A 23,239-nucleotide genomic window follows, 5' to 3' on the forward strand; every position below is an offset into this window, starting at 1 on the left:
CAGCCAGGCCCGAGATGCACTTGAATGATCTATGGTTTGGGCTTTGCTGAACTACTATAGAATAAGAATAACCAAGCAAGAAAGTTGACACATGAGAATTGCTGGAAAAGATGCACTGTAAAGTTTAGGAGGGAGAGGGAAAGAAGAGAAGCCAGAAGGACTGATATCCATAAAGACCTAAATAGAGTCAAGAGATGAGAGATTTAGATGAGGTGAAAGAAAACGTATAATTAGAATGAAGGAGCTAGGTGTATAAGCTCTTGCTATCACAATACCTGAGTTTAAGATTTCAGAGGTGAAGCGGTTTGGGACAATGACAAAATAAAGGGGTTGGCCATGGGGACAAGTGATCAAAGTGAAGTAGAGATGAAGGTGAGTGGAAATACATGAGAACAAGGAAACTTCAAATGTAAGTCAGATTCTATCCCATTCTCTAGCCACAACCCTCCCCTCCAATAGCACAGTATCTCATCCAGAGTAAGAGCCAGAGTCCTTACAGTTTCCTACAAGGCCCAATAAGACCTGGCCCCATGTTGCCTCACTGACCTCATCTACTACTCTCCCCTCAGTAACTAAGCTTCACCTATACTGGCCTCTGCCCAGCCAGGTATGTGCCTGCCTCAGGACATTTGCACTTACTGTTATCTCTGCCTGTAATGCTCTCCTGGAAGATATTTACATGTCAGCTCCTTCACTTCCTCCAAGTCTTTGCTCAAATATCATCTGCTCAGTGAAGGCTATCCTTGTTGAAACACGTTCTCTCATATATAAAATTGATTCTCCCAGCATTCCTATCTCATCCCCTGCTTAAATTTCTTTCAAATGTTTATTACCCTCTGGCATTATATGTATTATTCTTATGTATTTTTTTTTCTGATTGGTTGATTGTCTCCTCCACTCCTGCCCTCCTGATCATAAGCTTCTTGAGGGTACAGATTTTTGTCCATTTGTTCACTGCTATATCCCTCACACTGCACCTACAGCAATGCCTGGTATGTAGCAGGCACTCCAGAAATATTTGTCAAAGGAGTGATGGAATCGTGAGTCCAAGATGTTGGATGGATTGTACGTAGGGGCACTAAAGTCATCTAGGATACGAGCAGGACTCAGGTTGGAGAGAAAGATGATAAACCAGGTATTAAAAGTCCAGGAAAAGTGTTGGTGAATGAGGAGGACAAGAGCTGACAAAAACAATAGTGGGTGAGATCGATGGCATGTGCCTCCAAGGAGCATTTATTTAATTTTCTCTCATCTCATTTTTAAAACAACCTATTTTTTAAAACAATAAACAATAAATTTAGTTTTTATTTAATTTTTTTCTTTTCTTTTTTTTAGGATAGACACAAAAGGCCTGAACATAGTGCCAGGGAATAGGAGAGTGTGGACATCACCCCTCAGTGCTGTGGCACGTGCAGCCCAGGAGAATGAGCAGCCTACACTTGATAAAGCTGCGAGAGAATGGATGTGTCAGTTAAGGCAAGCATGTGTCAGTGTTCTGTAAGCCTGGCTGCACATTAGCATTTTCCGGGGTGGCTCTTAAAATGTACAGAAACCCAGGCCCCACTTCAGGCCAGTTGAATCAGAATCTCCAGGGATGGGGTCCAGGCTTCTCTCCTTGGGGGAGAGGATGGAGTATGAAGAGAAAAGCACAAACATGTATGGGGATGAAACACCCCAGGAGAGGAAAGGAGCTTACATTTGGGGTAATGGCAGAGGATGGCATGAATTGAGGGACATTAGAGGAATTAAGAGGTCTCAAAATTCTGAGTAGACCCCTTTTGGAAGGAAATCACTGGGGTGAAGTTGTCCCAGAGTTGAAACCAACTGAGAAGGTGCTGGTTACCACCAAGGGCCAAGTCCACATTTGGGGAATTCAGAAGGTACATCCAAGTCCAAGGGAGTGGGGGGTGGGGATGTGATTATTGCCTTCAGGTTTCTCTTGGTGGCCTTAGAAGACAGGAATTGAAGTGGACCCCTAGATGTTCATTGCTACAGGCTGTGTGTTCTGCAGCTGATGACCAGGTCAGTCTTAGGTCTCCACCAAGAGAGGTGGAAGGCAGGGGAAGTAGGAAGCAATGATGATGGAGCTTCTTAGAGCTAACCCCCTGGACACTTGGAGGAAGGTTGTTTCCATGCTGTCTAGACTATAGGGGGAATGCAGAGCAAGTTTTGGTTATGTAGGGAGCTGGGCTGGCTAGACGGGGATCACGTCCCTTACAGTGTGAACCTGGAGAGAGGGAACTGCTGGGTACCCTTAATCCAACTGAGATGCTAAATCCACACCTATCACCCTCCAACACCCCTGGTTGGGTGCTAGAGTACAGGGCTAGGCCCAATGCAGTTCCTCTTGAAAAGCAACCTCAGAAGTTTGTAGGCACTGGGCAGGGTACTGCCTCTGCAAACTAAGTCATCACACAGCACCCCCTTGAGGCCTTCCTAAAATGGACCTGTAGTGCCAGTCAGTTCCCAGGTGCAACCGAAATTTTATGGATGGCCTCCTGGCCCTTCCCACTCTGGTGGTCAGGACTGTTATATCTCTTTTTTAAGTGACTCATCTGAGTGTCCATGCATGTCTACAACTGTGCATGAAGTTCCTGGGGTTCCTGAGAATAACTCTGGACTTTCCCGTAAGGAGGGCGCAAGGATGGGCTGGGTTGTACCTAAGGAGCTAGCTGTACCTGCTTTCAGTTCCAAGGCTGATATCTGAAGCCAGAACATGTCAAAGTGTGATCCATGGATCACCTGCACCAGAATTTCCTGGGATGCTTGTAAAGATGCAGAGTCCTGGGCTCCTACCTCAGAACTGTAGGATCAGACAACTCTCTATATGACTTCTGCAAGAATCTTATCAAAACTGCGATAAGGCACCTCCTTTTTGTTTTGTCTTGTTTGGACGTGGTAACCCAGCTATATTTTGTCTATTTTGTGACTGATTCTAAGATTCCATAGCATGCTATCCATGTATGTGCTTTCAGATGCGACATGCTGAAACCTATTGCGACAAAAGCCCATACCTGCCTGAACAAGTGAGGCCCTTAAGCCACTTCTAGTCTTCCACTCTGCCCATCCTGAGCTAGCCTGCACACTCCCATGAGGCCATTCTTCTGTGAACACATAGCTTTTACTGCACTGCTGAAGGGTGTTCTGAGGACCAAGGTTAGGTGTGCCCTGTGTATCATGCTGACACAGCAGCAATTGTTCAAAAGGTGACTAATGATTGAATGCAGTTCAAAGTATGTATCAAAGCATATATCTCTTCAAGAGTATGTCATATTTCTTTTTTTTAAAAAAGCTTAATCCAGAGTCATATCTGATGCCTTGGTGAAAAGAGTAAGTTGAAAGATAAAGGAGTTCCTTCCCTTAATTGATCAATCAGTCAGTCTTCAATACATCAAGTCGTGGGTGCTTTGGGGAATACAGACATGAGTAAGACATAGTCAGTGTCCTCAAAGAGTTTAAAACCTACCTAGAGAGACAACGAATACGCTCATGTTAACTATCATCAAAACAAAGTAATATAGGATATACCTAAATGAGCATCAGAGACCAAATGTGGCACAGGAGAGCTAAACTCTGAATCCACTTCAGGATACATCCCCATGTACATCAGTGGTACTGCCATCCATCTTGCTCAAGCCAGACACATGAACGTCTTCCTTGATTGCTCCATCCCCTCAGCCTGCATATCCAGTCCATTTGCAAGTCTTTTTGGCTCTAGCTCTAAATTGTATCCTGAATCTGCTCATTTCTCTCTATGGCAACTGCCACCCCCTAGTTAAGGCCACCAGCATCTCTCTTTCTGGACTACTGTGCTGGCCTCCTATCTTGCCCCTCCTTCTCTTCTTGCCCCTCTCCAGTTCAGTTCTGTGTAGCAGCCAGAGGGCTATTTTAAAAGTACAAATTGGATTATTGTGATCTCACACTTAAACACGTGAGCGGCTTCCCATGGCCCTCAGCATAGAGAGAGAACTCATTATCATGGCCTGCAAGGCCTGCACGTTCCCCAGCCTCACTGAGCACCACTTTCTCCCTGGTTCACTGTCTCTTTGAGTTGCTTGAATATGGCAAGCACCCACCTCAGGGTGTCTTCACAAGTTGTTCCCTCTCCATGGAACACTCTTTGTTAATATTTTAGGTCTCAGATTAGATGTCACTTCCCCCAGAAAGGCCTTTCTTGATTCCCCTCCCATGTAAATGAAGTCTCCCTTGTTATTTTCTCTCATATTACCCTGTTCTTTTCCTTCACAGCACTTATTGCAATTTATAATTATATATATCGGGGTTTATTTGTTTAATGTCTGTCTTATCCATTAGATTGTAAGCTTCATGAGGGCAGGGCCTATGTCTGTTTTGTTTATAATCATATTCTAAGTGCCTAGCACAGCACCTATATATAATAGACACTCAATATGTGTCCATGGGAGGAAAGGATAAAAGAATAAAGGAGTAAAGAAGTGATATGGTCTGAGAAGGATTTTTGGAGAAGAACCAGTAGGAGAACACCAAGAGCAAAGGCATGGAAATGGGTATTTGTGTGCAAGATGTGTTCTGGGGTGTGGGTAGCCCTGCATGGCTGGTGTATGTGGTCTGTGGTAAGTGGATACTATTGAAAATGTGCGTTATAGTCATTTATAGTCATATAGTAAAAAGCCTAAAACTCCAGGCTAAGAAGTGTGACCTTTGTTCAGTAACTTCCACCATGCTGCTACCCTAGCCTGATCCCAGCTATCCCCCAAACAACCCAGGGTGGGCAGGATGCACAACTCATCCTCAGCTGCAAGCAGTTAGGGGTGGCATGGCCCTCATATCTCCAGCCATGGTCGGGGCCCAGCAGGATTTGGAATGAGCAGTGTCTACTGTACCCAGGCAGCTGGTGAGAAAGAGGAAGGGGTGGTAAGGAAGGACTTGTTGTCAAAGTACATCAAAGGTCCTCTTGGGTCATGCAACACCTTCTGAATATTCTGTAGGTGTCCAGGTTCCCATCTGAATCCTTCCTACTCAAGGCCGACAGATATTTCTAGTAGTAATAATAGTGCCTACCTTTAGGTTATTATGAGGATTAAATGAGAATATATATATAAGGTACTTAGCATAGTGCCTAGCATATGGTAAGCACTCAATAAATGTTAACTGCTATTATCATTATTCCTCCTCTGTAAAATGGGAATACTAATAGTGTCTACCTCACAGGGTTGTTGTGACTATTAAATGAGATAATGCATGTAATTGCTTAACACAGTACCTAGCACATAATAAGCACTCAATAAATGTTAGCTATTACTGTTACTAATAGTAGCAGCAGCAGCAGCAATAATAATATTGAATAGTTCAGGGAAGAAATAATGAGGGCTAAACTAAGGCAGAGACATTGGGGAATCCAATAGGGGTAGCATAAGCCTGAAATGGTCACTCTGGGGCCCCAGAGGTAGGGATTAGGGAAAAGCCCAGAGACTGGTACACAGCCAGTAGTGGGCAGGACACGTTGCTCGGTCACCAGGCTGAGGCAGGTGATGCCCTGGGAGGTGGCCCCCCTCAAAGCAAGCCCTGTCACCAGGGCTCAATTCCCAGCTCTATTGATCAGGTAGGAATTGTCACTATGGTAGCATCTGGTTGCCTTACTTGACGTATTACTTGGGGAGGAGACGCAGGGCTCTCCGGCCTGTTGTCTTGGAGGAATGCCAGAAGGGAATACATGGCTAGCGGGGCTGCCAGGGGAGGCGTGGGAGGGGCAACTAACAGAACTTTGTGCTGCCTGGGGCCAGGCTCCTGTGGGAGTTGCTAAGCAGCGTCTGCTTTCTCCTCATTTTTGTCACTTTGTGTACCATTTTCAGGCCCGGGAATCAGCTGCTGTCCAGAAGCAGCCCATGTGACATTGTGCAGTGCTTTTGTAGAAAGCCCTCTCAGTGTAGGGAGGTCCCTATGCAAAAAGGCCATCTCCTCAGCTTACCCCACAGGCGTCAGAAATCTCTGGTGAGGTGTGAGCGAGGCCCAAAGGTGGCCCAGACATTGAGAATCCAGCGACCAAAGGGTCTACAGGGTCACTGACATTGGCAACTGACTGATAATAACAATACTTTTTTGAGCACTTCTATGTACCGGGCAGTGTGCTGAGAACTTTGCAGGAATTATCTTGTTTATTCTTCAAAAAACCCTAATAGGTAGCTACTATTAGTATCTCCATTACACAGGTGAAGAAACTGAAGTTTAAAGAGGCTAAGTGACTTGTCTCAAGTGCCTGGGCCGGGACTCACACCTCTCCAAGGAGCTTTATGCATTCATAATAATAAACAAATAGCTGCCATTTATTGAGCACTAACTATGGGGCAGATGCTTGACATATATCATTTCTTTGATTCCTTATCATAACTCTGTGAAGTAGGTACAATTATTACTCTTTCCATTTTACAGAGCTAAGAGACAGTAGGTGGTTAAGAAACTTTCCAAATCACATAGCTAGGAGGAGATAGAGCGGGGTTTTGAACTTAAGCAAATGATTCCAGCTCCCAGCCCTTTAACCTTTACACTACCTTCCCTTTTGCTCCAAAACAGTTCTTTTGTCAGGGAAAACCTGAAGACAACCACAATCATATCTCTTGGTCCATTTGTTTTCAATGATCTGATTGCTCCAATATCTCCATGCAGAAGGGAGAATCAGGATCATTACAGATGAGAGAACTGAGGCCTAGAGAGGCGAAGTGACTTTTCATGTACTGGACATGGAGCATGCAACTGAGGCCTTACAAGACCTTGGTTTCTTGACTCTCATGATTGGAAATGACAATAAAGAGGACAGAAACTACAGAAAAGGGTGGAAATCTTCATCTGATGGCTCCAACTCAAAAGAGATTTTTAGAGAAATTATAGCCGATATAAGATCTTTCCAGGAAAGAGCCAAGAAAAAGAAAAAAGAAATGGTTTTGTGCAGCAGTGTTAAATTGATCCATGTACTACAATCAAAGTAAAAAGTTGGGCTCCTTCAAATGGGGTATTAGGTTAGAGTTTGAGGATGGCCTCGGTCCCATGGGTATATTCTGGAAATCTCTCTGCATGGATTTGTTGTGCTCATGACTTGGAGTCATATCAATGCCAGTTCAATAAGTCTGTATTGGTGAATGCCAAATATCCCTTGCTGCATGCTGCAAGTTTAATAATGAGAAGCAGACAAGAAGGACTTGGGTAAGCTGGAAAACCAAGAATCCAAGCCAACAAGACTGTTGTTCACCCTATTCTGGGCCCTCCCTCTTACCACCCCCCTTCTTCAGTCCCCCATTAGCTGAAAGCATCCAGGAAGTCACTCACAACCTCCCAGGGGTCATCTATACCCTTGGCACCAATTTCCTGATGGGAGTGGGAGGAGGAAAATAACAAGTATATTTCACATCCCCATGATCTATGAAACTAACAGCAGTCACAGGGGTCTCAGGAATTTACCTCTCAATGCCAATATTTACAGTTTTACTCAGTTATCAATTCTCAAAAATCAAAACCAGTCTCCTAGCCCCACTGCTAGAATGATACAAAATAACCCTAGAAACATTCCTCTGCCATTAAAATGAATCCCCTTTTCTTTCCTGGTGTTTAAAGTTACTCAGACTCTTTAGGGCTCAGACTCTTCACACCCAAGAAAATCGGTTGCTTCATACATTCACCTTTGGTATAACACAGCCTTATTACCATGGGAACCCTTACTAGTAGAATACTCTGTTTAACCATTCAGGCCCCAGGACCAGAAAGGAAGACCCACTTTGCTACTCACCAGCTGAATGAACATGTGCAAGTCACTTAGCTGCTCTGAGGCTCTGAGCCTCAGTTTCCTCCTCTGTAAAATGAGAATACTGACAGTAACTACCTGATAGAGCTTTGGAAGGCATTAAATGAGATAATGCATGTCAAGAGAGTAGTGCAGTGACACCCAGTTCAATAAATAGTAGCTATATATAAAAAGGAAGACTTGCTGTCTCTCAAAGTTTGCCTTGGAGAAGCACTTCTCTAGCTTTCACAATAAAATGAAAGGCTAAAGGCTGAGACACAAGAAAGGAAGTGGGGCAAATGGGTGTACACTGATGCTGACTCCTTTCCTTTTGGCATTTAGAGGGCAGGATAGTATTGAGAGAGTGCCTATGGCTGAAGGAAACAAAATCAGTGATGCGATGAAGGGAGTGGGTGATGGGTGGGGAGATGTTTAAAATGTGGTGGGGGTGGGGGGAGGTTAGGGCATAAAAAGCTAGGGTGTTGAAATCTCATGAAGCAACAGAACCCATTGCAACACTGTGAGTTTAATGAAGGGAAGACAAACAAAAGTTTAAAATGTTAAAGGAGGGATAGAAACTTCAAATGGGATTCAAAGCTTGGGCAGAAAGGGTCTGAGTTGTGGAAACCACTTTGTCCTTTCTCAGAAATGCTTCTACTGAAAGTTTTGTGCCAAAGGGCCTGAAATATGCTCATTATTGAATAACTGGTCAGTTTGTTCACCCAGAATCACTCTTATTAAAAAGAACATTCTGCTCTCCACTCACCTCTGCAGAAACCAGCCCCAGGAACTAGGTCAAAAACCAGCCTCCCCAAATGCAGTCTCATATCACAAGTTTCTAAGCCAGAGCTACTGGGAGAGCTGGACTTTCCCACTTTGGAAAATGGTTTCATTCCTTCAGGCCAGAAAGCCGAGGGCCTCTTGCCTCCTGAAAGTTACCATGGGAGAGGGTTATAGCCTTCTATGAATCATCTAAAGAGCTGGTTAACAGATTCCCTGGGTCCACTTTTGGAATTTCATATTTAGTTGGTTGAGGTAGGGACTCCAACATATTTTTGTGACTAGTGATTCTGACACAAAACAAGCTTTCACTTTAGAGACAGGTATGCTTTGTTTAAATGGAAAGCGCTACGGTATAGATAATATATTCCTAATTATGTCCTCATTTTGTATGTGAGGAATCTGAAGCTAGAGACATTTAAGCACTTTTCCAAGGTCACACAGCTAATTAGTAACAAACCCAGAACTGGAACCCGGATCTTCTGCCTCCCAATTCACTGTAAACTCCATTTACTGACTCTTCCTCGCCTCTTAATGAGATTTTCCTTTCTAGTTTGAGTATGGACACAGATGTCCTTTCCTGGTTATAATTAAAGTTAAATAGCAATGCTACCTTTGCAGAATAATTCATTAGAAAACAAAACATGACAATCCTCAGTTCCACTAAAAACATCAAGCATAGTTTTAAAAAGAAAAGAAAATATGGCCTTTCTCCTATGACCATCCATAAGGAGAAATGTATCAAATGCTTTACGTGTAGTGACCATATTTGTGGCTATAATGTTTCAGTTTTAAATTATTCAGCATTGAGGAAGACACACAGCTTTAAGATGGGACATTCATTAGCTTAACAACCAAAGCCATTTTTTTCAAGGCAGCAAAGATTAATAATTATATTATCTGGCCATCAGTTCCCCTGTGAACTCTTCTTACTCTACTCCAAACCTTTAAAAGAAAAACAACAACAACAAATATTAGATAAGATCTAAAGCCATTTGCCAAATACCAAGATTTTGAGGTAAGTGGGAAACCACAAATCATAATTGTCAATAGTTCAAATAATCCAAATTATTCCTTTGGGGACAATAACCCACCCATCTTCTGACAGCTCAAAAGCATCCCAGGGGTGGGCTGTGTAAGTACTATACTAGGTAAAGTGAACAATGGCTAAGTACAAAGGGCATTCTTAAATCTATCAAATTAGGAAGCTGCACTTTAAAGGCACCTATATCCATCCCTAGAAGAGAGAAGTTGCCAAATTTTTAGCTAACAAGTGTTGGGGGGTATGGCAGGAGCCTTTTCCAGCAATGTCCAACTCTCAGAGCATTTCTTCTTTTCAGATGTGTCTTCTCCATCTGGAAAATGGCTAACAACTGTCACCACTCTTTCATGCCCCCCCCCCACTGCTCTGCCACCCCCAAGAGATTTTAAGGTTGCTATTGTCACTTTTCAGACAAAAGATAGTTCTTAAGCCACACAAACGACCACTCTGATATCCATCTTCTCTTACTCCATAGATCCTACCCTTGGCCTGAAGCAAACACCAGAATCCTCTTGACCATATCTGGATGTTGGCAGAAAAGAGATACAAGAAGATGAAGCAAGCCCAGGCAGAGTGAGGGAAAGAGCTACACCTGTACCTGTTTGCCACTATTCCCTTTGCAGAGGGTGACATCACTGTTTATTTCTGTTAGAATAACTTCTCATGGGAGGGCCTCAAACTTGTCCTCTTTGCAGGAAGGCAAGTTGGATAGAAGCTGACTCCTACTCAGCACTCAGCCTCTGGAAAATTCTGGAACCAATCTAGCCAACCTCAGAGGTCAGTGAAGATGCTGCAGTAGCTTTTTTCCAAGTGTCTTATAAGGTAGATCTCTAAAGGTAGTTCACCATTGTCTGCTGCTGTGGCTGCTGCCAGCAGACATGACCCTAAATGGCCATTCATTTCACAGTGAATTGAGAGGGACTTGATGCTGGAAAATGCTTTCGACACAGTTCTAGTTGGAAATGAATTAAAAAGCATGTTTGCTTAAATAATTGAAGGTGAAACATGTATTACATGTGTTTCATGTGCAGCTAGGGATTTCTGCTGTAAGCCTTTTATAGTGCCAAATATGAATTCCTGCCTAGCACTTGATTTAAGAAGCAAAACCTGAATTATCAGAAGATATCAAGAGGAGGAGCAAAGTGTACTTTTATACATTGTGGTTGGAGTGTAAATTGGTAAAAACACTTCAGAGGGCATTTTGGCAATATCTAGAAGAAAAATTTTAACTAAACAAATCCAGTCCTAGAATTAATCTTAAGGAAATAATGAGCCAAATGCATATAATATAGCCCAAAGATGTTCACTGTGGCATTGTTTGAGTGCTCATAAAGGAATAGAGTGACAACTATGATTTTGTAAAATTTTAAACATTTCTGTACAATGAAAGACACTACAATCAAAGTTAAAAAATAAACAATAAACTGCTTAATAATATTTGCAACATAGATAACTGTTAAATAGTTACTACTGAAACCAGGAAACAGCCATTGATGATTAAGCAGCTAGTAACTATGGGGGATAGGAACTGGCCACCTCAAAATATGTCTCTGCCTGAAAGACACTTGACCCCCACACCCACTAACTAACCAAAAGAGTTTGGGATGGGAGGCCTGCCCCCAAAACAGGCCATCACCACAGACATCTCCAGGTATCTACAAGGGTCCTTGCTAAGCCCATTCTCAGTTCTGGTTACCCTTTGTAAGAGACATTTGCATTTGTAAAGGAAATCTCCATTTGTAAAGGTATCTTCTTCCCTGTACCAGGAAGAAGGGGGCAGTGGCCTTACCTAGAAACTTATCAGAATGGAAGGTCAGGACTTAAATCTGCATGATAAACTCACCCATTGTTAACTGCTGTTTAGGCAAGATGCTATCTGACTCCCACTAGGTTCCTATAGATAACATCTCCCTGGAGCCGAGGTCACCATGGTAATGGGTGTTTGAGCTATTTTTTTTTCAGGAATTGGAACACCTTGCCCACTCCAGGTCAGTTGAGATCACCAACCCATCAACGGGGTCCACACAGACATATGTCTTATAAGCGACCTTTTGAGGTTAGAACTCTACCCTCAGGGCATGCTAATGCCGCCATTCTGTGAACATGCATCCTATGAAGAGACATGAAGCCTCACTACACTTGCACAGATCATCAATTACCTCATCTCTCCTCACCTCGAATCATTTCAGACCACCTTGCCCCCTACCCCATAAATATCCCTGAGTCCCATTTTTGGGAAAGCAGATTTGAGATTCATTCTCCCATTTCCTCACTTGGCTGCCTTGTGATTAATAAACCCTCTCTCTCTGCTGCAGTCTCGTCGTCTCAGTGATTGGCTTTCTGGGTGGCAGGCAAAAACGGACCTGGTGCAATAACACTATTCAAAATATATAAAGAGATCCCAGTTATCAAAATGAGAAAGAACAACTCAATAGAAAAACAAGCAAAAGATATGAAGTGGCAACACAGAAGAAGAAATGCTGATGGCCAATAAACATAAAAGATGTTCAACCTCGCTAGTACTCAAAAAAATACAAAGAAAAAGGAGATTTTTTTTTCAGCTATCACATTGTCAAAGAATAGAAAGATGAATAATATCTGAAATTGGTGAGGAAGAGCATGGAGAAATGGCCTTTGTTGGTGGGAATGTAGATCACTATAGCCTTCTTGGAGGGCAATTTGGCAGGCTCTATTAAAATCAAAGATGTGCAAACTAAATTCTTTGAACCAGCAATTTAATTACTGTGAATTTATACTACAAAAACACTTGAAATAGTATGCAGAGATGCATGTAAAAGGAGGTATGCTGTATCAATATTTAATAATTTTAAAAAATTAGAAATAATGTAAAAATTAATCAATAAAGGTTGGATTAAAGAAATTATGTCACAACCATATAAAACAGAGTATTACGCAACTATTAAAAAGAACGAACTAGCTAGATGTAGCCTGGTAGTAAAAGACCTCCAGACATATAGTTCAATGAAAAGCATGTTGTAGAATAGTATGTGGAGCATCAGTCACGTCCTTATTATTTTATGCAAATGAATACCTATATGAATATTCATAAAAACATGCACAAAATGATACATACCAAACTAGGAACATGGTGGAGGATCAGTAGTGGAGAGGCCAGGCACATTCTACTTCATATTTCTATTTTTACAAGCATGAGCGTGTATTATTTTGATCATAAAAATGCTTTTCTTAGACAAGAAGTGAGGCAGGCTGTGCCACTCCCCCACGATGTCCAGCTCCCACTCCCAGCCTTAAAAACGTCCTCTTCAAGGACATGTTGATCTAACATCTAAGACAATTTCTAATACCCAAAGCCATGAGCTTTTGCTATTTAGAAATTGAACTAGGGTAGGAAACACTGGAAAGAAGTGGAAGAGTTGTCACATTCTTTTAGAAGAGTTTCATTTCATGTAATTATGGCGTGATTGACACCCTTTCTAGAACGACCTCCCTTTCCCATCCTCCCAAATCCCCCACCATTCTTCCTGCCATGCCTCCTTTCCCCCTATCTATCTCTTTCATAAGGTTTGGAGAAGGTGACATGGCTAGCTCACTTCAATTACTTTTCTGTTTTTACTTCAAGTCCAGGATTGAATCCCATTACAGTCATGTGTCATTTAATGACAGGATACATTCTGAGAAATGCATCATTAGGCGATTTTGTGATTGTGCGAACATCATAGAGTGTACTTACACAAACCTAGATTGTATAGCCTACTACACACCAAGGCTATATGGTACTAATCTTACGGGACCACCCTTGTGTATGCAGTCCATCGTTGACCAAAACATCATTCTGTGGCACGTGACTGTATTTTATCCTAAAGAAATTCGACACTAACTCCCCATCTCCCAGTCTGTTTGGCATAAGGTTCATCCCAGTATTTCCAATTCCCTCCAAGTTAAGGCTGACAGTGCCAGCTCTGGGAATCTTTAGTATTTAGGGAGCATCTATAAATGACCCTAGGCTGTGTACCAACACCAACAGCCAGCAGAGCAGGAATCCTAGACTCAGACAGCCCTGAAATTACATGCACATGTTAGTGGATGTGGGTCCTTCTTTGGGGAGTGCATCAGTAGCTTTCATCAGACTTTTAAGGAGGTCCTTGGTCCACAAAAAAGTTAATAACCACTAAGGTAGAGGGACTGGCATGATTGAATCACTCACTGAGTATCTAGGCAGAACACCCTGTCCTCAGGTTTCCAGCTGGCTGCTTGGCTTGGTGAATCACTCAACTGTACACTCAAGAGAAATGGAGAGAAAGAGAGGGAAGCATGGCTTTTTTGGGGTCCATTAGAAACCTGTCCGTCTGCTAAAGCTGCCACATAGAGCCCGCACAACTCAGGCCTGGTCATTACCTCCATGTCTCACTGATTGAGCCAACCCACACTCCCCTGAACTACACAAGACAGCTAGGTCTAGTAGAAAGAGCATTAGGAAGCAGCAGATCTGAGTTTTAGCCTTTAGTATGACTTCTGCTCTGTCATGTGGTAGCTGTGTGACCTTGGGCAACTCACTTCACTTCTCTGATCCTCATTTGGCTCATCCAAACAGAAGGTTTCCACCAGATGTACTTCAAAAGGGACTTGTGGCTCTACCATTCTAAGAATCTCTCCTACTAGACAGGCTTTCCACTAAAGTCTCCAGAACAGAGAATGACTTCACTTGCACTTTCCAGTATCACAGTCTGAAGGTCACAGAGTTTTCTCTTGTGGCTAACCTAAATCCTTCCTACTGCAACTGAAGCTTGTTGCTTTCATGCAGAGAATGGCTGGTCTGTGTACAGAGCACTGTAGAACTAGTAACTCTAATGCCTCCATATCAATCTCTACCCAAAACCCAGTTCGTAATGATTATTAGCTGTTAATTCCCAAGAACTCCATTCTTCTTTTAAGGCAGCTTGTAAAGAAGAGAGGTTGAGGGAATTAATGAAGAGTCAAGGGAATCAGGAAGGGTCAATAGTCACGAGTGCTTTTTCTTTTGCCTTTAAATTTCGTTAAAGATGGCCATACCTTCCTATTGACAAAATGGACCCCAGAAACTGTGCTCAAGAAACCTCTCCTGCAAACAGGACTTCAGCCCAGATTGGGCACTGGGGCCACTGGAGATGAGCCCTGCAGCAGCTAGCTTCCAAGATGGCCCTTTAGAACTGCTTCTGCAAGAGAACGAGTCTGAAAAATAAAAGCAACTTTCCAACTAAACTTCATTCCCACCTTCAGGGTTCTCTGATCAGCAGGATGTGTTCAGATTGATGGGATTTTTCTTGAGGCTGTCCTGATGATACCTCTGGACCAGGAAATTAAAGGCCACATTGAAATTTTCAGGATGTGAAAGGAAATAAACCCAGAGAACTGAGTCACCCAAGGTTGAATGAGGATAGGTCTTTGCAGTCAAAGCAGAGCAGAGAACTGAGGCAGTCTGCCCAATAACGCAACAGAAGAACAGGATTTGGAACTGAATTATCAGGATAATTGCCTTAATTCTTCACTTCCCTTTCATAATAACCTTGAGTTTATATAGAACCTTTCTTCTAAGGAGTTCAAAATACTTGCAGAGATATTATCTTAGTTGTCATCACACCGTCACAGTCGGTGAGAGCAATGATTATTATCAGCCTCATTTTACACATGCGGGAAGGAAAGTGAAAGGAGTGAAGCGAGTCATCCGAGTTTACCCAGCAAAATACTGACAGCCTCCGAACTCAGTGGGAAATGCTCTTGCCCAGCATCCCCCAAAGAATATTCTTCTCAACACTAGTCCAGCCAAATGCTTGTTGGAACACCAGGTTCTTTGGGCAAATACATCTGGGAAATGCTGCATATTCTATTCTCCTGAAGAGTCATAATATACGTTAGCCTAGTAAAGGCTTTTAGAAGCCCTGCAGTAAACAAACCTGTTTCTGTTTAAGCAAGAATTTCCCAAATTTAATCTGACCACAAAACTCGGTGTGTGTGTATGTGTGTGTAACACATACTAACATCCTGCGGAGCTAGTCTTCTTTGGAACCCACATTGGGGAAGCACTGGTATAGTCACTAGACTGATCTGAGTATCAGCACAGCAGACAGATCGATTCCATTCCAGCCCAAGCTGTGGGGGATGTTTCTTAGAGATATTGCCTGATACCTTCTGGTATTGACAGCCAGTGAACAAAGGACCTGGATGCACCCAAAGGACCCCAGGCTATCATTTCCTCTGCAGCAGGGCACTGGCCAGTCTAGGGAGGAAGTCGATTCAAGCTCACCCACTTCTGCTGATATTCCTTTCAAATAGAACCCAGGGCTATTGTTGGACTTCATTTAAGAAAGGAGATGCTCAGGATGCTGGTCTAAGCCCTCAGAGTCCACACACTTAACTAGCATAATTTTGTGCCCACCAGGCACTTCCAGTAGAAATCATCCATCTCTTAGGTTTATTTCCAATGCCATTCATCAGCCCATGCAATCAGCACCAACACAACAAAACAGAAGACTCAGACAGTGCCCCTGTTCTGGTTTAATTGCATGAGTGTTAGAGCAGTCATCATATATCCATTTCAAAACTAACAGAAATGGGGCCAGCCCCGTGGCTTAGCGGTTAAGTGAGCGCGCTCCACTGCTGGCGACCCGGGTTCGGATCCCGGGCGCACACTGACGCACCGCTTCTCCGGCCATGCTGAGGCCGCGTCCCACATACAGCAACTACAAGGATGTGCAGCTATGACATGCAACTATCTACTGGGGCTTTGGGGGGAAAAATAAATAAATAAAATCTTAAAAAAAAAAAAAAGAAAACTTTAAAATAAAAAAAAAAAAATAAAAATTAAAAAAAACTAACAGAAATGGATACAATACAGCACTAACAGTATCTAAAATGTAAAAGCCCCTGAAGACCCTGCCCTGGTTAATTTGTATTTTATATACAATCCAAATGATAAAAGATCACAGACAATAGATTTAATATTTATTACTAACATTTTCATGTTTTCTTTTAGTATTTATTAAACATCCACACCATGAAGGAAAGTGCCTGCATTGAAACTGGTAACTCTGTGCAAAAAGTAAATGTAATGCAGGTATACCTTTCTTTATCCATCCATTGGCTATATGAAAAAATTCTGTGTAAATGGATTTTTGGTAAAAATATTCACTGTAAAGGTCAGAGGGGCACTGTTATTTAAGATGATCTGGTTATGAATCCTTTTGTAAAGCAACACATTCTGCAATGTGAATAGTGTCCATCTAGTTCATTTGCCTTGTAAATCCATACTTACACATATCAGATTTGCTTAAAGCAAAACACACTAATATTAATAAATGAGCTAGACATTTTTTAAGATGGTTTTGTGTTCTGATCCTTTTCAATCTGAAATACTGGCTCCTTTTGGATTCACCACTAATCACCATCCCAGTCCAGGGAGACTCATTCTGAGTTTGTTGAGAATGTGACAGTAACACTTCCGAGGATTCCCTGCAGTCTTACTTAACTATGACCCCTCAGCCTTTATACATGCTGTTCCTTCAACTTAGCCACCTGGTGAATTAATTCTTAAGACTCACTCAAATTTCACTTCCCTTATGAAGCCTTTCTTGATAATACCCCCTACCCCCAGCCAGACACCCCTCCTCAGTGCTCTCACAGTACCCTACCCATCCCTTGTCAAATTCTACTGTAATTATCTGTTTACACACTCTATCTTGCCTACCAGACTGTGCACTCCCTGAGAGCTGAGATGATGTTTTATTCATTTATTCATTTCTAGACTTCCAATACCTAACATCACTATTGGCACATAGCAGGTGTTTAGTAAATGTCGGTTGTTTGATCACTATCCTTAACTGTACATTTTTGGACCCTGAAAAACAATGCTTTATTAAAACCACAAATAAAAATGTCAAAGAGAAGGTTTAACAATTTTATTCATTTCTATTGATCTCTTCTTTCTTTGATTTAAAAAAAAATGACCACATCAATTCACACCTTATGGTTCACGGAAAAAAACACCTCTAAACCAAATTCACAACTAATACATAGATGCATTTATGCATGTTCCTTCTTCTCCAAGCATACAGCTACATCCTAGCCCACTGCTAACATTGCTGCAGTAAAGAAGACATGAGGATCCACTAATTAAAGGGGGGAGGCAGTTACTGCAGGGATCATTGTAAGAGCTTTGGATCCTCATTGGCTGAGAGAGAGAAACCTGCTAAGAAAGTTGGGCATCTTTGGGGAAACAATAACGATGTCCAGTAGGACTTGGTCAACGTGGCTAGAAATTCCACATCCAGAATGTCCTAAGCAACAGCCCCAGCTGGGGGGATTTCCATCACTTTGAAACGATCATTACCCTTCCAATGTGGGCAGAACAGGTTGGACCTGATCCGCCTGTGTGTTACTGCAATCTGGCTTGGCATGGGATGATACTCAAGGACATGCAATGCCAGGAGTAGCCCAGCCCCACGGCGCGCTTATGCACACACGCACATACGCGCGCACACACACACACACCCCACACCACACTCCAACTCACACTCACTGAATCGCTCACAAACCCGGGACCATCTCCCCTGCAAACACCACTGCATTCCTGTGTGCCCAGTCACACACAGGGAGTGCCCCCTCACATTCTCTCACTTCCCCAGTCTGCCCGGCCTACACCCCACACCACCCCCACGGACAGAACGCAGCCTAGCCTGAACTGCAAGCTGGTGAGGACTGGTTTTTGTTGTATGTAACAAAGCCCCATGCACTCAGGTGCCCCACTGGATCGACTCCATCCATCTCTCCCCGCCCCCATCCATGAGCTCCCAGAACAAGAGAAAGCTCAGCTCTGGAAAGTGGATGCGGGGAGTGGGGGCGCAAAGAAAGAGAGCTTCAGGGGTGGGCGGGGGCAGGAGTCCGGGCAGCTTCAGTGCTCTCTCGCCATGAAGCGAGAGGGACGGGGAACTGGCAATGCTGCCTTCCCACCCCATCGCAACCCATCTGTTCATAGAAAAAGACCCACAACTGGGAAATAATCTACCCTTCCGTCCGCCCCGTGCCCTCCCAGCGGCTCTTGGAGCCACAGGCGCTCCAACAGCCCGCAACAAAGCGCCCCCCACACAGACCTGTTCCAGCCTCTTCGTGGCCCGAGCGAAGGGGAGCCGCTGCTGAGGGTTCTGCCCTTCGCCGCCGCCGGACAGGAGGCTCCGGGAATGGGAGGAGGAGCTGGAACTGGGGGAGGACGGAGGACGAGAGGGGATAGGAGACACAGCAGCAACGGCGGCAGCGGCGAGAGGAGGAGGAGGAAGAGGAGGAGGAGGAGGCTGCTTCTGTGGCAGCTGCTGAGGATGCTCTGGCGAGAGGCAGGGCTGGGTGCGCGGGGCGTGGGCTCACGTGCGCCCCATGGCCCGGAGATGCGCGCGCCTCTGGGTGTGTGAGAGCATCTGGGTGTATTTTGACTGTAATTATTCCAATTCAGACCTAGTCTGGAACTTGTGGTTCCTGCAGCCAGGCGGAAGTGAAACCCTTTCAGTCTCCCAAGCCTGACTGTGCCGACAGGGGGATGGGGGTTGGGGGTGAGGGAGAGAGGGCGGGGAGAAGAGGTTCAGTACCAGGACGCAAGGCCTGCCGTTAACGTCCACACCCCTTTCTTCTGGGCACTGGTAGCTTGCATCCACATATATCTCTGGAAAGCCTATAGCCAAGGAGAATAGAAAAAGACCAAGGACAGTCATCATCACCATCACATTGTATTTAGTGAGCACTCACACTGTGCTGAGTGCTGTCTGGACTACCCAAAAGGCAATTGCTGTTCTAACTTGGGATTGACTTTCCCGAGTTGAGGTGCGGATAACTTCATACAGGATCTACATTCCGCCTTTTCTCCTGTCTCTTGTGCCATTGAAATATCTCCTGCTTGTAACCAAGGTGGCATACAATCAATTCTCTACTTTATACTCTGCTTACCCAGCCAGTATTATCCAGGTCCCTGGCTTCACTGGTGTCAAGGGATCACTTAATCCTCATGCCACTCCCCCTCTAGGAGTGGGGTACTCAGTTGAGATGAGAACCAAGACTGGCTTCTTGGAGGTCAGAGGGTTGAAGATCATCATGGATCCAGCTGGAGACCCAGTTTGGATCTGCACCCCTAAAACTAAGATAAGGGAAAACCAATTGTGAGAGGCACAACTTCTCCCCATGATTCAATCCTTGGTGAACCCCTTGCTTAGAGCTCTGCTGAAAGTCTCCTTCCCATTGGTGACCTTTTGAGCATTTCACTTCATCTTGCCTAATGGTTTATGCTTATAGAGCACTTTGGGATTTACAAAGCACTTCCTAATAACGAGATCCCTACCATATCATCTCTGTGAATTCGGCAAGGAAGACATCATTATTCATATTTCACAGATGAGGAAACATATTCATCAAGATTAAATGGATTTGCCTAACATTACAGGCTAATAAGGGGCAGATCCAGAATTGAGACCCAGGTCTTCAGATTTCCAGGCCAAAGATCCTTTTTTAAATTACATCTTGGAAAGATATTTGAAATTCATCTATTGATCTCCATGTTGGAGGTAAATGGTTTAGTGCCTTCACTAAGTTGAAATTGTTAACTAAAATGAGATTTTGCAAAAGTATTTTCAATTAGATTGATACATTTAGGTGCAACTCATAAGTTAGTGGGCAAAAAAGAGTTCAAGACTTGTAGGCCTCAGTCCACAATCAGCAGATATAATTTTTCCTTTGATTCTGCTACCAGCTACTGTGAGAATAATTTGAAATGAAGATACAGAAAGAAAATAGGAAGAGGGTCTATTTGAATTTCTTGGGGTGATAATCTTAGGAATATTTCACCCATGAGCTAGATCTGCATCCTCTAAGTCATGAGAATGAATCATTGTTTGCCACCGAGGGAGGAAACCTGTCTCCCACACAGCAGCCTGGGAAGTCCCAAGATTATACAGATGGATATCAAGCAAAGGAGTCAGGCTAGAGCAGTGGGCAAAAGCTCCGCTCTGGACCCAGACCACCCTCACTGGAAAGTCTTTGAGAATGACTCAGTATCAACAATCCACCTGCAAAATAGGTGTAGAGGTGTGAGGACAAAATGAAGTGATACAAGTGCCTATCAAGAGACATAGCAAGGCTCAATAAATGATAGGTATTATTATTAGGGGATAAAAAGCAACAACTGCATTAATGGGTGCTTCTCCATTAAAGGCAGAAATCCTTTATTACTGGCAGGACCTCAACATCGAGGGAATGCAGAAGAGGAGATTGCTTTTCTCCAGGATAAGAGAGATCAAGTGCTGGTGATAGGACACAGGCATGATAAACAAATAGAGATGAGGAATTCTCTGCAACTACTGAGGACTGGAGCTGAGAAGACAGCAGGATCAGAAGAGGATGATGAAAAGAGGACGTTTAGGATTGGGCAGGGGACTGACCCAGATTCTTGCTACTCGTGGTTACTGTGATAGTTTGGGAGTATATGCCTGTTAATGGTTTTGTAACAATGTACATGGTTTACTCAAAGGGGTGTTTTGGCTCTTCCAAAAAAATTCCTGTTTATGAAAAGGCCTAATGACAAACTCCATTCAGAATCTATCAAAAATACCTGAATCTGACATTCATCCAGGGACTCCCTGTTCTGATTTGGTACCAAATAGAGACTATTCTTGTTTGAGCCTTGCCAAGCACAGAGAGGTTGAGTCATAGCAATGCTATGAGCCAAGCTGCAGAAAAATTGTGAAGGAGGTGAAATCTGTCTCTGACACCCTTCCAGTCTCTCTGTGTTGCACCCTTTCCTTCCCGCTTCCAATCTCCGGACATCAAATCCCTGCCTTTCCTAACCGGGAAAAAGTGACCAGATTTATTCTTTATAATGAAGTGTCTTTGTGTGCTTCTCTTCTCAGGGTTTATAAGGAGACAACGCTAAACCCAACGAAATGGATCACTAATGATAGAAGTTCAGGAATTCTGGGTGGTAAAAATACTTTGAGTACCCTCAAATCATTTAGGTATAAGACTCTCCATGAATAAGACCAGACCTTGGAAATATTAATTCACATCATAACGGAAACCTAGAACAGGAAGAGGCATTAGTTATTATCCCCAGCCCAACCCCTTTGTTTCACAGGTAATTAAACCAAGGCTCAGAAAGGTTAAGTGACTCTCCCAAGACCACGTAGCTCCCAAGAAGGAGAGCCATGAGTTGAATTCCAAGCACAGAGCTCTTTCCACTACACTGCTATTCCATCAGCCGAGATGAAAACTGGGAACAATTGCTTAGAGCTGATATTTGAGACTTTATTACAGGTACATAGGTATGGCATGAAAACAAGAATAGAGGTAAGAAATGAAGGAGCAGTCCTCTTTCTTGCTTCCTTGAACTTTCTCCTCACAAGTCTTTTTCCTAGTAGCCCTTTCAAACACGACTGACATGCAGAATGGTCTATGTAATGCCAGGCACATAAAACTGGAAATGATTTTAGGGATATGAGACCAGGCTGAGAGGGACAGAGTCCAGGTCACTCCCTGAATCTCTTTTTTTTTTTTTTCATTATTATAGTAAGAACATTTAACGTGAAATCTACCCTCTTAAATTTTTAAGTTTTCAATACAGTATTGTTAACTATAGACACAATGTTGTACAGAAGATCTCTGAAATGTAGTCATCTTGCATAACTGAAACTTTATACCCACTGAATATCACCTTCCCATCTCTCCTCATTCCCAATCCCTGGCAACCACCATTCTACTCTCTGCTTCTATGAGTTTGACTGTTTTAGATACCTTGTGTATAAGTGGAATCATGTAGTATCTATCCTGTGACTGGCTTATTTCACTTACCATAACGTCCTCAAGTTTCAACCATGTCGCAAATGGCAGGATTTCCTTCTTTTTTAAGGCTGAATAATATTCTATTTTATGTATATTTCATTCATCCATCGATCAACATTTACATTGTTTTCACATTTTGCGTAACGTGAATAATGCTGCAATGAACATGGGAGTGCAAATATCTTTTCAAGATCCTGATTTCAATTCTTTTAGATAAATACCCAGAAGTGGGATTGCTGTAATTTTTTTGAGGAAACTCCAGACTGTTTTCCATAGCAGCTGCACAATTTACATTCCCACCAACAGTGTACAAGGGTTCCAATTTCTCCACATTCTCACCAATACTTATCTTTTATTTTGTTTTGTTCTTTTTCTGTTTTGATAATAGCCATCCTAACAGGTGTCAGGAGAAATCTCATTGTGGTTTTGATTTGCATTTCTCTGATGATTAGTAATGTTGAGCATCCTTTCATGTACCTGTTGGCCATTTGTATATCTTCTTTGGAGAAATGTCTATTCAAGTACTTTGCTCATTATTAAATCAGGTTGTTATTATTATTATTATTTGCTATTGAGTGGTATGAGATCCTTATATATTTTGAATATTAACCCCTTATCAGGTATATGGTTTACAAATATTTCCTCCCATTCTGTAAGTTGCCTTTTCACTCTGTTAATTCTTTCTTTTGCTTTGCAGAAGCTTTTTAGTTTGATGTAATCCCACTCATCTATTTTTGCTTTTGTTCCCTCTGCTTTTGGTGTTATATACAAGAAATCATTGCCAAGACCAATGTCATGACGCTTTTCCTCTATGTTTTCTTCTAGGAGTTTTACAGTTCCAG

The 23,239-nt window shown here is 43.0% G+C and overlaps 1 protein-coding gene across 4 annotated transcripts in view; it reads right to left on the reverse strand.

Annotated features, from left to right (window-relative positions):
* The window catches only part of PAK3 (p21 (RAC1) activated kinase 3), a 260,691-nt gene extending 241,640 nt beyond the window's left edge, over positions 1-19,051 (reverse strand). For 3 of the 4 annotated variants that reach the window (XM_014795348.2, XM_087427734.1, XM_087427727.1), the window contains exon 1: positions 18,677-19,049. The gene's annotated coding sequence lies outside the window, so the exon portion shown is untranslated. Of the gene's footprint in view, positions 1-18,676 lie in introns of all 4 variants that reach the window. The other variant, XM_087427736.1, reaches the window with a different exon arrangement.
* Between the last annotated feature and the right edge of the window lie 4,188 nt (positions 19,052-23,239).

This window comes from Ceratotherium simum, chromosome X (genome assembly GCF_057802395.1).
Source record: "Ceratotherium simum simum isolate JZ-2026a chromosome X, ASM5780239v1, whole genome shotgun sequence".
In the NCBI taxonomy this organism is placed as follows: domain Eukaryota; kingdom Metazoa; phylum Chordata; class Mammalia; order Perissodactyla; family Rhinocerotidae; genus Ceratotherium; species Ceratotherium simum.